At 44.1% G+C, this 15,963-nt stretch overlaps 1 long non-coding RNA gene across 3 annotated transcripts; it reads right to left on the bottom strand.

Annotated features, from left to right (window-relative positions):
• Nucleotides 1–9,307: 9,307 nt before the first annotated feature.
• On the bottom strand, nucleotides 9,308–15,665 carry LOC123167110 (uncharacterized). Of its 3 annotated transcripts, XR_006483811.1 has the most exons (8): nucleotides 14,121–15,665; nucleotides 13,853–13,924; nucleotides 12,061–13,772; nucleotides 11,892–11,978; nucleotides 11,399–11,494; nucleotides 10,486–10,630; nucleotides 10,343–10,378; nucleotides 9,308–10,071 (listed from the first exon to the last, which is right to left on the bottom strand). It is a non-coding gene; the product is annotated as an uncharacterized lncRNA (long non-coding RNA). The 3 variants fall into 3 exon arrangements; XR_006483810.1 differs by having other exon boundaries at nucleotides 9,308–10,378; nucleotides 14,121–15,664; XR_006483809.1 differs by having other exon boundaries at nucleotides 9,308–10,630.
• Nucleotides 15,666–15,963: the final 298 nt, after the last annotated feature.

The following is a 15,963-nucleotide window of genomic DNA, read 5'->3' as shown; positions in this document are numbered from 1 at the left end:
GGTTTTTATAGGAGGTTCATTAAGGACTTCTCAAAAATTTCTCGGCCTCTGACTAATCTATTACAAAAAGATATACCATTTGTCTTTGATGATGATTGTGTAGAAGCATTTGAAATACTTAAGAAAGCATTGATTTCTGCACCTATTGTTCAGCCACCTGATTGGAATTTACCCTTTGAAATTATGTGTGATGCTAGTGATTATGCTGTAGGTGCTGTTCTAGGGCAAAGAGTTGATAAGAAATTAAATGTTATTCAATATGCTAGTAAAACTCTAGACAGTGCTCAGAGAAATTATGCTACTACTGAAAAAGAATTCTTAGCAGTTGTATTTGCTTGTGATAAGTTCAGACCTTATATTGTTGATTCTAAAGTAACTATTCACACGGATCATGCTGCTATTAAATATCTTATGGAAAAGAAAGATGCTAAACCTAGACTTATTAGATGGGTTCTCTTGCTACAAGAATTTGATTTGCATATTATTGATAGAAAGGGAGCTGAGAACCCCGTTGCAGACAACTTGTCTAGGTTAGAAAATGTTCTTGATGACCCACTACCTATTGATGATAGCTTTCCTGATGAACAATTAAATGTCATAAATGCTTCTCGTACTGCTCCATGGTATGCTGATTATGCTAATTACATTGTTGCTAAATTTATACCACCTAGTTTCACATACCAGCAAAAGAAAAAGTTTTTCTATGATTTGAGACATTACTTTTGGGATGACCCACATCTTTATAAAGAAGGAGTAGATGGTGTTATTAGACGTTGTGTACCTGAGCATGAACAGGAACAGATCCTACGCAAGTGTCACTCCGAAGGCTTATGGAGGACACCACGCTGGAGATAGAACTGCACATAAGGTATTGCAATCCGGTTTTTATTGGCCTACTCTCTTCAAGGATGCCCGTAAGTTTGTCTTATCTTGTGATGAATGTCAAAGAATTGGTAATATTAGTAGACGTCAAGAAATGCCTATGAATTATTCACTTGTTATTGAACCATTTGATGTTTGGGGCTTTGATTATATGGGACCGTTTCCTGCCTCTAATGGGTATACACATATTTTAGTTGATGTTGATTACGTTACTAAGTGGGTAGAAGCTATTCCAACTAGTAGTGCTGATCATAACACTTCTATTAAGATGCTTAAAGAAGTTATTTTTCCGAGCTTTGGAGTCCCTAGATATTTAATGACTGATGGTGGTTCACATTTTATTCATGGTGCTTTCCGTAAAATGCTTGCCAAGTATGATGTTAATCATAGAATTGCATCTCCTTATCACCCACAGTCTAGTGGTCAAGTAGAATTGAGTAATAGAGAACTCAAATTAATTTTGCAAAGGACTGTTAATAGATCTAGAAAGAAATGGTCCAAGAAACTTGATGATGCATTATGGGCATATAGAACTGCATATAAAAATCCTATGGGTATGTCTCCGTATAAAATGGTTTATGGAAAAGCATGTCACTTACCTCTCGAATTAGAACATAAGGCATATGGGCTATTAAAGAGCTCAATTATGATTTCAAACTTGCCGGTGAGAAGAGGCTATTTGACATTAGCTCACTTGATGAATGGAGAACCCAAGCTTATGAGAATGCCAAGTTGTTTAAAGAAAAAGTTAAAAGATGGCATGACAAAAGAATACAAAAGCGTGAGTTTAATGTAGGTGATTATGTATTATTATACAACTCTCATTTAAGATTTTTTGCAGGAGAACTTCTCTCTAAATGGGAAGGTCCTTACGTTATCGAGGAGGTCTATCGTTCCGGTGCCATAAAAATCAACAACTTCGAAGGCACAAATCCGAAGGTGGTGAATGGTCAAAGAATCAAACATTATATCTCAGGTAATCCTATAAATGTTGAAACTAATGTTATTGAAACCGTAAACCCGGAGGAATACATAAGAGACACTTTCCAGAACGCTTCAGACTCTGAAAAGGAATAGGTATGAGGTACGGTAAGTAAACCGACTCCAAAACAGTTCTAATGGCAATTTTTCTCTGTTTCGGAATATTTAGAAAAATAGAAAAATAAGAAGCCGTCCGGGAAGGACACGAGGCCTCCACGAGGGTGGAGGGCGCGCCCTACCCCCCTGGGCGCGCCCCTGCCTCGTGGGCACCTCGTATGCTCTCCGGACTCCGTTTTCTTGCACGATACGTATTTTGGTCGGTAAAAATTCATTATATAATCTCTCGAAGGTTTTGACCACCGTATCACGCAAATATCCTCTGTCTTTGTTTCGTGTTGTCTCTGTCGCAGATTAGAGAAAGATGTCATCTCAGGATTCCGACGGAACGAGTTATGTCTCACACCTCATTGCTGACCCAAAGACCTATGGGGATCTATCTCCTTGTGGTCGAACTACGGATGAGGAGGAGGATGCTCATTTGATGAGGATCAACGATTCAAGTTCGGAGGAGGAGGATGTCCCTCTACCTCAACCTGGGGATATGCACGTGAAGTTCAAGAAATCTAGTCTCCCTAAGAGAGCTAAACTATCTAACAATCGATCTATCCCGTCTCGTTTTCGGCAGAAAAGCAAAGGAGATTTATTTGACAAGATCTTGAAGTTGGAGTCGGAGGTCGATGATTTAAAAGAGGAAATTGCTCTTCTCAATTATAATATGAAGAAGCTGAAGGCACAATTATCCCCATCACCACCTCCGAAGAAGGAAACATAATCACCTGGGTATGGGCACTCCCCTTGGCAGCTGCCAAGCTTGGGGGAGGTGCCCCGGTATCGTATCACCATCACACTCTTATCTTTACCGTTTTTCTTAGTTTGATCCTTTTGGTAATATTTTGATCTAGTAGAATAAAGTCTTAGCATGATTTAGTTTTGAGTTTTGCTTTATGATCCCTCTATGTAATCGAGTCCATGAGCTATATAATAAAGATTAGTGTTAATTCAACGGCTTGATTATTTTGCCATGATCATGAGGGAATAAAAGAAAAAAGAAAGAATAAAAATAAACAAAGAGATCATATTGATCTTATGGAGAGTAATGACTTCACATAGGAAGAGTATGATGATTAAAAATTGTTGAGAGTTGACAAACATAGCTTTGGTCATCGTTGCAATTAATAGGAAGTAATAAAGAAAGAGAGGTTTCACATATAAATATACTATCTTGGACATCTTTTATGATTGTGAGCACTCATTAAAGTATGACATGCTAAAGAGTTGATGTTGGACAAGGAAGACAACGTAATGGGTTATGTTTTCTTATATCTGAGATAAAGTATATTGTCATGGATCATCCAACATGTTGGGCTTGCCTTTCTCCCTCATGCTAGCCAAATTCTTTGCACCAAGTAGAGCTACTACTTGTGCTTCCAAATACCCTTAAACCCAGTTTTGCCACGAGAGTCCACCATATCTACCTATGGATTGAGTAAGATCCTTCAAGTAAGTTGTCATCGGTGCAAGCAATAAAAATTGCTCTCTAAATATGTATGACTTATTAGTGTGGGAGAAAATAAGCTTTATACGATCTTGTGATATGGAAGAAATAAAAGCGACAGACTGCATAATAAAGGTCCATATCACAAGTGGCAATATAAAGTGACGTTCTTTTGCATTAAGATTTCGTGCATCCAACCATGAAAGCGCATGACAACCTCTGCTTCCCTCTGCGAAGGGCCTATATTTTACTTTTAACTCTTACCCTTATGCAAGAGTCATGGTGATCTTCACCTTTTTTTTACATTTTATCCTTTGGCAAGCACCTTGTGTTGGAAAGATCCTGATATATATATATATATATATATATATATATATATATATATATATATATATCCAATTGGATGTAAGCTAGCATGAACTATTATTGTTGACATTACCCTTGAGGTAAAAGGTTGGGTGGCGAAACTATAAGCCCCTATCTTTCTCTGTGTCCGATTAAAACTCCGTAACCGTAAGTATCGCGTGAGTGTTAGCAATTGTGAAAGACTAAATGATAGTTGAGTATGTGAACTTGCTGAAAAGCTCTTACATAGACTCTTTCTGATGTTATGATAAATTGCAATTGCCTCAATGACTGAGATTATAGTTTGTTAGTTCTCAATAAAGTTTCTGATTCATACTTGACATTGTGAATAGATTATTACTTGAGCATAAGAAATCATATGACAATATCCATATATGTTGCTGTTTATAAGAATGATCATGATGCCCTCATGTCCGTATTTTATTTTATCAACACCTCTACCTCTAAACATGTGGTCATATTTATCGTTATCGGCTTCCGCTTGAGGACAAGCGAGGTCTAAGCTTGGGGGAGTTGATACGTCCATTTTGCATCATGCTTTTATATCGATATTTATTGTATTATGGGCTGTTATTACACATTATGTCACAATACTTATGCCTATTCTCTCTTATTTTACAAGGTTTACATGAAGAGGGAGAATGCCGGCGGCTGGAATTCTGGGCTGGAAAAGGAGCAAATATTAGAGACCTATTCTGCACAGCTCCAAAAGTCCTGAAACTCCACGGAAGTTATTTTTGGAAATAATAAAAAATATTGAGCGAAGAAAATACCAGAGGGGACCCACACCCTGGGCACGAGGGTGGGGGCGCGCCCCCTGCCTCGTGGGCCCCCTGGTGGCCCTCTGGTGCTCATCTTCTGCTATATGAAGTCTTTCGTCCGAGAAAAAATCATAAGAAAGCTTTCGGGACGAGACTCCGCTGCCACAAGGCGGAACCTTGGCGGAACCAATCTAGGGCTCTCGCGGAGCTGTTCTGCCGGGGACACTTCCCTCCGGGAGGGGGAAATCATCGCCATCGTCATCACCAACGCTCCTCTCATCGGGAGGGGGCCAATCTCCATCAACATCTTCACCAGCACCATCTCCTCTCAAACCCTAGTTCATCTCTTGTATCCAATTCTTGTCTCTAAGTCTGAGATTGGTACTTGTAGGTTGCTAGTAGTGTTGATTACTCCTTGTAGTTGATGCTAGTTGGTTTATTTGGTGGAAGATCATATGTTCAGATCCTATATGCATATTAATACTCCTCTGATTATGAACATGAATATGCTTTGTGAGTAGTTACGTTTGTTCCTGAGGACATGGGAGAAGTCTTGCTATTAGTAGTCATGTGAATTTGGTATTCGTTCGATATTTTGATGAGATGTATGTTGTCTCTCCTCTAGTGGTGTCATGTGAACGTCGACTACATGACACTTCACCATTATTTGGGCCTAGAGGAAGGCATTGGGAAGTAATAAGTAGATGATGGGTTGCTAGAGTGATAGAAGCTTAAACCCTAGTTTATGCGTTGCTTCGTAAGGGGCTGATTTGGATCCATATGTTTCATGCTATGGTTAGGTTTACCTTAATACTTCTTTTGTAGTTGTGGATGCTTGCAATAGGAGTTAATCATAAGTGGGATGCTTGTCCAAGTAAGGACAGCACCCAAGCACCGGTCCACCCACATATCAAATTATTAAAGTACCGAACGCGAATCATATGAACGTGATGAAAACTAGCTTGACGATAATTCCCATGTGTCCTCGGGAGCGCTTTTCTCTATATAAGAGTTTTTCCAGGCTTGTCCTTTGCTACAAAAAGGATTGGACCACCTTGCTGCACTTTATTTACTTTTGTTACTTGCTGCTCGTTACAAATTATCTTATCACAAAACTATCTGTTACCTACAATTTCAGTGCTTGCAGAGAATACCTTGCTGAAAACTGCTTATCATTTCCTTCTGCTCCTCGTTGGGTTCGACACTCTTACTTACCGAAAGGACTACGATAGATCCCCTATACTTGTGGGTCATCACCAACGCTATGAAAAGCATAGCCCAGAAGAACACAATCCATGATTTTTGGTCCAAGCTTGCGCTTCTTGGGAATTGGTATATTGACTTTCGCCAAACAACCCCAAGTACGTAGGTAAGAGAGTTTCAATCTTTTCCTTTCCCATTCCTCAAATGGAGTCATGGTCTTATGCTTTGTGGGAACTCGCTTTAGGACATGACACGCAGTCATTAGCGCCTCCCCCTACCATTCCTTGGAAAGACCCGATGTGTCTAACATGGTGTTAACCATCAGTTAGAGTTCGGTTCATTCTTTCGGCTACCCCATTTGACCGAGGTGAGTGGGGAGGCGTCCTCTCATGGATCATACCATGTTCCACACGAAACATATCAAATTCATTGGAAAAATACTCTCCACCATGATCGGACCTAAGCCGTTTAATTTTTCGATCAAGTTGGTTCTCTGCCTCAACTTTATAGTTTTTGAAGAAAGTTAAAGCCTCATCTTTTGATTTCAGAAGATACACATAGCAATATCTAGTGGAGTCATCAATCAACGTCATGAAGTATCTCTTTCCACCTTTTGTCAACACGCCATTCATCTCACAAAGATCAGAATGTATAAGCTCTAGTGGCGTCAAGGCTCTTGCCTCTGCAGTCTTATGGGACTTGCGAGGTTTCTTAGCTTGCACACATACTTGGCACTTAGAGCCTTTGACAGTAGATATTTTCGGAATTAAATTCATATTGGCTAGCTGCGTCATGCAACCAAAGTTAATGTGACAAAGTCGTGAATGCCAAATATCAGACTCATTATTGTGGCAAACATTATTAATAACTTTAGTGCAAATATCTGACAAAGACAGGCGGAACAAGTCTCCGCTCTCATAGCCTTTTCCAACAAATTGTCCATATTTAGAAATTACAACTTTATTGGATTCGAAAACTAACTTAAAACCATCTTGACATAAACGGGAACCGCTAACGAGATTTTTATTGATGGACGGCACATGATGAACGTTCTTCAGACGCACGGTCTTCCCCGAAGTAAACTTCAGATCGGCCGTACCAACACCTCGAACGGTGGCATGTGACCCATTCCCCATCAGCACGGGAGAAGTCCCTGTGGCCTGGTAAGAAGAAAACATGGAGGCGTCAGCACAAACATGTACATTGGCACCGGTGTCAATTAACCAATCATGGGATTGAAATACTGAAAGGATGGTAGGAAAAATACCGTACCCTGATTCCTTCATATCAGTATCACCGATGACAACATTAGCGGACTTGCCCCTCTTCTCATGTTCGCCCTCCTCAAAGCGGTTAGGACACTTCGGAGCCCAGTGATTAGGATCACCGCAGACATGGCAAAGTCCATTCCCCTTCTTATGAGAATTCTTCTTGAAGTTGGTAGAATGTGATGGCTTGTTCTTTGTATCAAACTTGCCTTTGTCCTTAGTTTTGTTCTTGTTGTTTTTGAACTTGTTGGGCTGGAAGTTCTTCTTTTGTACCATGTGGGCACTAGAAGCTCCCTCAGCAACTCGAGCACATGTGTCCGTTGCTCTCGCCTTCTCTTCAACATCAAGAGTACCAATAAGATCCGCAATGGAAAACTCCTGTCTCTTGTGTTTCAGGGAAGTAGCAAAATTGTTCCACGAAGGTGGAAGCTTGGCAATGATGCCTCCGGCAACACACACTTGAAGTACTCAAGTTCTTTAGCGAGCGACTGTATCTCATGAGCCTGCTGTACAACAGAGCGCTCATCAGTCATCTTGTAGTCATAGAATTGCTCCATGACGTACAACTCGTTGCCGGCATCCGAGGCACCAAACTTGGCCTCGAGTGCAGCCCACATGTCCTTGCCGTTTTCAGACGACATATACGAACACAATGGAATCATCCAGAACACTCAAAAGAGCGCCTTTAAAGAGGGTATCGATCTTCTCAAAAGCTTCCAGTTGTGCTGGATTAAGATCGCCCTCAGGCCTGCCCTTGGTGGCGTCATAGCAACCCATGGTCTGAAACTAGTAGACTGCTCTCGTGCGCCACCTCTTATATTGCGCCCCCTTAAAGGCAGGCGGCTTCAGATGCGCAGCAAAACCACTCGGAGTAAATTGCCTATAATCAGGTTTTTGGATTGTTGGAAATATGAGCAAATTACTACGAGATTTAATCCGAATAAACAGAAGATAAATCATGACTACAGTAGGAGAGATTGAACTAATCATGCGAACTAGCATAGTAGATGAACATATCACATCTAGGGCACATACTAGAAACATGAATTCTACCACGATCTCGAACAGGAAGGATAGAATCACATACGGTGCAGCGGGAGCAGCACCGCCGGCGTTGATGTTGTCGCCCATGTCGTCGAGGATGAGGTTGCCGAGGTCGGGGAAGAAGTCGTCGTTCGTGAAGTCGTCGCTGCCAGCAGTCGCGCGAGTGCGCTCCCCAAAAACCTGATCGCCCCTCTCTCGTACAGGATCACGAGAGGCGGGGTTCCGGAGGCCTGCTGTCCCTTCTCCCGGTGCACGCCGAAAGGAGGGATGGAGAAGACTTGCTTGGCGGCGCAATGATCTGGAACGGTGGTGAGAAACCATACGAAGCGGCTATGGCTAGGGTAGACGTCTGCCTGACTATATAGTGTGTGTCGGGTAGGTCGTGGGAGTAAACCCCACGTCCGAGTCATCACGATCCAAAAGAATCAGAAACGGTTCAGTAATTAAAGCGTCCGTTAATTATTAATTAATGACTCATTAATTTTTCCCGAGCAGCAAAAATATAGACAACGTGCATAGCTCTGTCCTCGGCTCAATCCCGCAACCCGCGGCGAGGCGAGGCGTGGCAAGGCGAGCGAGGAGGAGCGCGCATGTAGGTCTCCTCTTCTCATGCTCATACAAGTGGTAGAAGAGCTCACCTTATAAAGAGGTTCAATTCTCTCTCAACTTATAAGGTGAAACTAAACTTTAGCCTCACTCACTCTACTCACATGTGTGCACAAACGTGCAAGAGAATTTCAGAATTTTAGTTAGGCTTTGGGCCAAAAGCCCACTAGCAAATTCCAACAATATGTGCGTTGCAGGCAACTGCACTTTCCACTGATTTTTAGCTCTAATTGTACTCCCTCCGTTCTCAAATATTTGTCTTTCTAGATATTTCAAATGGTTACAACATACGGATGTATGTAGACATATTTTAGAGTGTAGATTTGCTCATTTTATTTCGTACGTAGTTATTTGTTGAAATTTCTAGAAAAACAAATATTTGGAAACGGAGGGAGTACACCACATGCATGTGTAGTCGACACATACTTGAATTAATGACAGTAATCAATGTTTTAAATAGCAGGCTATGCCAAATAGCGGCGGACCTCAAAATCAGCTATAGCAGGCTAGGACTATTTGTACATGAAACCATTTAGCGGCACCCTGCTGAAAAGGCTAGCGACACCCTGCTGAAAAGGCTATAGCGGAGCTATAGCTCCGCTATAGCCGGCTATTTAAAACTATGATAGTAATACAGGCAAAATCCATTAGAGGTGGAAATATATTAATCTTACGGGGTGGCAGCAGGTTATATACCTGGTTAGAAGATGCATTACATACGATGGTTGTCCAAAAGTGAATCAAACTCAGGAAATAAACAAGCAATCTAAAGACGATGTATCTACCAGATGCTCCACTCTACGTCGTTGTATTTCAGCCACGAGACTTGCCGCTGCAGCTTCATCTGCACGCTCCGCCAACCCCATCGTGCCGATGCTCGCCTTCATCATCGCCTGCTCGAGCAGCTCCTCATCTGCTTCACCATTAGATCGCCATCGCAGTAGAGCCCTCGACGTAGCCCACAACCTCTCACGGTAGCCGCGGAAGATGTAGCGGTCATCGCCATCCCCGCTTGTCATAGTGCAGCCACCCGTTGGGACTGCCTTCGGCCACGCGACCGTGCCAGTGTCTTGAGTAGGCAGAGGCAGCATCCGCGTTCAAGCTCAGTTCTACATCAAATGACATCATTGCGCACCAAATCCAGCAAGAAGTTAAAGTGCGGATGCCGCAAACACCATGAATCCAAACTTGCCATTAGTGTGCTGTAGATCCATGTGTTCGATAAAGGGAAATAACAGACTGAGCACAAACATGATATAAACTTCGTCACTGCAAATTGGAGTCCATGGCCCTGTAATTTCAAACGGCAGATTCACCACAGTTATAACAGAATTTTTTGAAGCCCATCACCTTCGTCAGAGAAGTTCTTCAGACTATGCCCTCACTCCATGCAGAGCAAGCAGATCTGAAAATAACAGAAAGATATCACAGTTGCTAAGAGGTAGTGAAACTGAAATCTCAGCTTGGTAATGCACACTTGCTGACAATCTTGGCTGAGAATGACAAATTTGCTTTAATACAATCACAAGTAATAACAAACAACATAGAAGACATCACAAGGAGATGATCGAGCTATTTTAGATCTTACGGGCATGAATACTACAAAATGGGTGAATCTTGTAACAGATAACTTCAACAGTTTGTTGAATATTTGAGAATGCAGTTTCTAGTCGTACCAGGCAAGATTCCTACGCAAAAGGGGCTTCAAACACCTAACTTGGCCAAAAAGGACAGGAAAGGCAAGTAAGTAAAATGAACAAGGGACCAAACAGTTTGAGATCAACTGCTTTACACTCATAGACCTAGTAGAAAATAATACCAGCGCGTGGTCATCCAACAGAGCAACACAATCACCAAATAACTCCAAGGTGCTTCAAATGAGGATAGAAGATTATGCCTAATAAACATATCCATAAGATTGCACATATCAGCAAAAAATAAACCTTCACATCTGTTCAAGAGCCCTGCATGTAAAGAGGGAAAACAGTTATTAGACTGATTAAAGAAGAGAAGTAGGTCATTTCTTGGGGGGGGGGGGGGGGGGGGGAGAAAGAGAGAGAGATATGTTCGTTGGCTTCATCATAAACTGAGCTATGTCAGACAATATGAATCTCATCCAGATCCCAGAACATCTGGAGAAATTAAATATTTGTTGCATCAAATTTTTACGGTTTCGAGAATGTGACAATTCATGGGTTCATCAGAAAGAACATAAATAATACTTAGATGTATGCATGGTGCATTACTACTAATATAAAAGAATTAGGCTTCGATTCCCCTTTCTCTTATCCTACATTAGCAAATTTTGGGTTAGGATAAAATCATGAGTTTTTCCCAAAATAAAATAAACAAGCCCAGTAAGAAAGAAATCATTAGAATTCAAGCTTATCAGACAATCAGGCACTTCCGTTGGCATGTTAACAATCAGACTAAACAAAACCTACAGTCCTCAATTTTCCCTCTAAAAAATGTGTAATGTTAGGAAAGGGAGTAAAATAAAATGTTATGCAAATCAGCACCCAGAAAATTCATAGAAGCAATGAAGCAAAGAGGAACAATAAACTTAATGTGCAAAATTCATCTTGAGACCGCTATACTTTCCCCAGGAGACAGAAAAGCTAGAGTCATATCACACACACATTTAGGCAAGCAAATTACTTCGACTGAATCAATTTCTTTGCATATATGGCATAAAGGCATCTAGAGAAAAAAACTTGATGATATTAGTTTACCTTGCCAAGCTCATCAAATCCATCTAACTGATTAAGAAGCTCCATCACCGTCCGCTGGATCTCACGGTCGTTACTGGTTCCTCACTAAATCATGTCCTACCAATTGCATCAATTTAATCCATGAAGATAATGCATGGCTAGAAATAATAATTTGAAGAAGATGAAACAAAATTTGTGGGCAGCATAAATAAACTAAATGGTGATATAAGTTCAAAGATCTAAGAAATGCACTTGTACTTATATTCAGATCAGTTTGATTTCTTCTTGTTGGGCAAAACTGATACTGAGATCTGAAGTTTAAAATTTTATAGTGTTGGACCGGAATATAATTAGATGGCACAACATCTCAGTCAAGGGAACTGTCAAGTCACAGCTTGCATCTCAGCAACAGTAGATGCATAACCATCTGCCACCATGTGTGTCTTACAGATAATAAGGGAATTAAGCTTAAGACCAATTAGCTTTGCAAAAAGAAAGTCGGAGCAAAACTTACATGGTGATCGCGTGCATAGCTGAACATTTATCTGATTAAACGAGCACTTTCTCCAATATATTTGTCAATTATAGCACTTGACAGAATCTGGTTTTAGACAATACGTCAGTGTAATGTAATACTCGCATAATGAAAATACCAAGTACCATCAATCAAGTGAAAACAACACCTCCAAAAGTTAGCATCAATGTTACTGGCGATAGCCCTTGCTAATACTGTCTTCCCGGTTCCTGGTGGGCCATAGAGTAGAACACCTTGGAAAAAGTTAAACAAACATACACTGGCAACCAAAATCACAGCATGCATATCTTTACCTCTTCAACTTGCAGAAATAAAGTGGATCCTAAACACATTTGTTGTTGAATTTACCTTCGGGAGTCAGGCAATAAATATCATGTTGCAGGCCCTGTCAAGCGTGCAATTAAGAGACGAGCATGTGAAGCAACGGTTTACCTGCTTAAATTGGTTGAGGAGCTCGTCGCTACGACCGTGGAGAGCAGACTAAATCCGCTCAGTGTCGAGAAAATTCAAGGACCATTAGTGCAGGTAGACTATGAATGCTGCGTCGTGGGCGGCGGCGGCGACTGTGCCAGCGTCCATGAGTGCCCAGCCGAGGCCGTCGGCGAAGTTGAATAGCCTCCAAAAGGAGATCGCGGCGGGAGGGGGCTCGACCTCGTCCTCATCCACATCCTCATCGGCGGACCTGTACAGTTTGGGCCTACTGATAAATCTTTTCGCTAACACATTTTAAATCTTACTATCTTACACCTGTCAGCATATTCGTAAAATGCATAGTTCAAATAGAGTAACGCAGTCTTGGCTTGCATGCTGACTCTTTCATTCATGTCCTAAACCATTGGACTGGAACAGAGGGTCAATTCCACAGACGCAGCTCCGAGACTTGTTCGCCACACAAGATTGGACCATCGAGAGAAATGCCAGGCGTGCCGAGCCTAACTCTGGCCAGCATGGCGTGCATCGGCGGTGCAGAGCAGCAAGCCGGCGCACCCTGGGCCTGGAGAGATCACATCGACCGTCGACCTGCTGCTAACAAACGTCTGCTCATCCGGTCTGCAAAACTCCAAGGAGGCCTTCCCCCTGAGGACGTGAGAGTCTCTGCAGACCACGAGAAGCTTCATCAACAACACTACAACAACATCAGACCCAAGGCCGGGGCTGCTGGCTGTTTTTTTGCACTAGAAATAGCCAAGTCTGGTTGCATGGTTTGGTACTTTGGTTGAAGTGGTGTCCGTGTCGGATGCAGCTTGGACAGAAGAGGCATTTTTTGTTGGTAGCATTGGTGCTGCTGGGCCTTGCCCATGCCTCGGGCGGATGATTCGGCTGGTCGCGAACTCGCCATGACAGGAGTGTGCAGCCCCAGGAGATGCAAAGACGAAATGGCCAATTGGAGCGAGGAACGAGGCCCCGGGTGATGCAGGGTGGCGTAGTGACATGCGGCCTCGGTTCTATTCATGCTGCCAGACCGCGAGTTCTTGCACTGTCCTAAAGCATTATCCTAGAGACGGGGCTGGATGGCTGTTACTACTACATAGAATTAATAACATTTTGCTATAGTAAACTGACTATTAGCTGCGCTGCTAACCAAAAGCGACATTCATGCTCCGAACTGACTTTGTTAAGCATCACAACTATACATATGCAATGTTCCTCTGTATCGAGATATATTACAGAGGCGAATTTCCAAAAGAATCGAGCAGAAGAAGAAAACAGAAAACGACTCGCCTGTTAATTCTACATGGAACAATTTGGTGCCTCGGTCTTGATAACTCTGGTGTTGTACAAGCCACAGGCGGGGCATTTATGATACAGCCAGTGGAACCGAGAAAGCCCTTTTCTTCCGCAGTCGTTACAAAGTATATCCTGGAGCAATCAGGTAGAGCGGCAGCGTAAATCCTTCAGTCAATGGAAAGAACGAAATCAGAATGAGAGAAATAGTGTACCTGGCATCGGTTCTGGTATTCCTCAGGAAGCCCTTCTGCAGCCAGCAAGCCGTCGAGCATTCCAAAATACACCTACAGAGAAACAGAGGATATGGACTTCACATTAAATTTGTTCGCTTTGCTTTTAAAAGAAATGTGGCATTAATACAGAGAAAATTGTTAACTCGAAAACAATAGCTTCTGAAATTTCTAAATTTCATGAGATAGAAGAACACAATCATCAGAGGGAAATGCAGAAACAATTTTGGCATCAAGTGGCGCAACTTACCGTCATATCTCCCAAGGATTTGCTGCAGATTGGACCCTCCCGAATCCCAACACCAACATCTCCCCGCCGACTCGTCTTCGTATGGCGACGACGACTCTGGCAACTCCGAGACCTCGGACAGCGGCGTGAACGGCCCGTGGGCACCGGATCTCCTCTACCTGACGGCCTTGTGGCGGCTCAGGCGCAGCTGCGAGCCCCATGCTCCTTCAGACGAGGGGAGAGGCGGTCAAGGAGGAGGGGATGGTGGAGGGCTGGAGCTCGGATATGAGAAAGGAACGGGGAGGATAAGGCGCGAGTATTTAACCAAAAACTACCACATTTCATGGAACCGTGCCCAGAAACTACCACTTTACAACTTTGTGCAAAAAACTACCACTTTTTTACTAACCCGTGGCAAAAAACTACCACTTTCGAAAAATGACCAGTTTAAAAGATTTAAACACGTTTATGACAAGTGGGGCCCACCCGTCAGGGCTGATGTGGCAGGAAAGTCAACTCCGTTATTCCAGTCCGTTAAGTTGACCGCTATGACAGGTGGGGCCCACACGTCATTCTTCTTCCTCCTCCTCCCTCTCTCTGGCATTTTAACAAACACCTCATGTTCCACCCTGCGCACTTGTTCCACCCTGCCTCGGACCCCATGGGCTCGAAGTAGGCGAGGTCCATCTCGTCGTCGGCGGTGGCCGTGGCGAGCCACTCGTCGAGCGTGACCGCTGCCCTCGCATCCACCATGCGCACGCCGGCGTTGTTGCATTTGACACCCCGAGCCACACGAACCCGATGCTGGAGCTGGGCCGCCGCCTGACGCGCCACGGCCTCCGCCCCACGTTCGTCTCCACCCATCACGTGCTCTCCTCCACCCCACCCCCCGGCGCGCCCTTCCGCGTGGCCGCCATCTCCGACGGATTCGACGCCGGTGGCTTCGCCTCGTGCCCGGACCCCGCCGAGTACTTCTCCCGGTTGGAGGCCGCGGGGTCCGAGACGCTGCGCGACGTCCTGCTGTCGGAGGAGACAGCCGCGGTGCGCGTGCTGGTGTACGACTCGCACCTGCCGTGGGCGGGGCGGGTGGCGCGGGCCGCCGGAGTGCCTGCCACGGCGTTCTTCTCATAGCTGTGCGCGGTGAACGTCGTCTACGGGGAGGTGTGGGCGGGGCGGCTGGCGCTGCCGGTGACGGACGGGCGTGAGCTTCTGGCACGCGGAGCGCTGGGCGTGGAGCTGGGGCCGGAGGACGTGCCGCCGTCCCCGGTCCAACGCATAGCCGCGGCCCTACTGCCACGTACGGCCACGAGAAGCAGCGGTGGCAGCGGCGGCCGCACGGGCACGCGGTGGCTGATTGCCTCTAGGTGGGTGACATAGACGACACCAGAGCTCGCCGTGGGGCACGAAGACGGGGTGTTCCTTGAAATGACCAAGAGAGATATAGGAGGAAGAAGAAGATAGATACTGATATCTGGGGGCCACCTGTCATAATGGTTAACTTAACAGTCAAAATAAACGGTGTTGACTTTCCTGCCCCATCAGCTCTGACGGGTGGGCCCCACTAGTCATAAACGTGTTTAAATCCTCTAAACTGGTCATTTTTTGAAAGTGGTAGTTTTTTGCCACGGGTTAGTAAAAAAGTGGTAGTTTTTGACACAAAGTTGTAAAGTGATAGTTTCTGGACACGGTTCCATGAAATGTGGTAGTTTTTGGTTAAATACTCATAAGGCGCAGGAGAAGTGGTGGACGCGTCAGCGCCGGGGCGCGGAAGAGCGATGCGGACGCGGACGCGGCGGAAGTTGCATGTAAGAGAGGCAAAGAGGCAGGTGCCTCGCACTCTCTTTCTCCCAGATCCGACGAGGCG

The sequence above is a fragment of the Triticum aestivum genome, chromosome 7D (genome assembly GCF_018294505.1).
Source record: "Triticum aestivum cultivar Chinese Spring chromosome 7D, IWGSC CS RefSeq v2.1, whole genome shotgun sequence".
Classification (NCBI taxonomy): domain Eukaryota; kingdom Viridiplantae; phylum Streptophyta; class Magnoliopsida; order Poales; family Poaceae; genus Triticum; species Triticum aestivum.
This window is presented reverse-complemented; position numbering and strand designations above follow the sequence as displayed.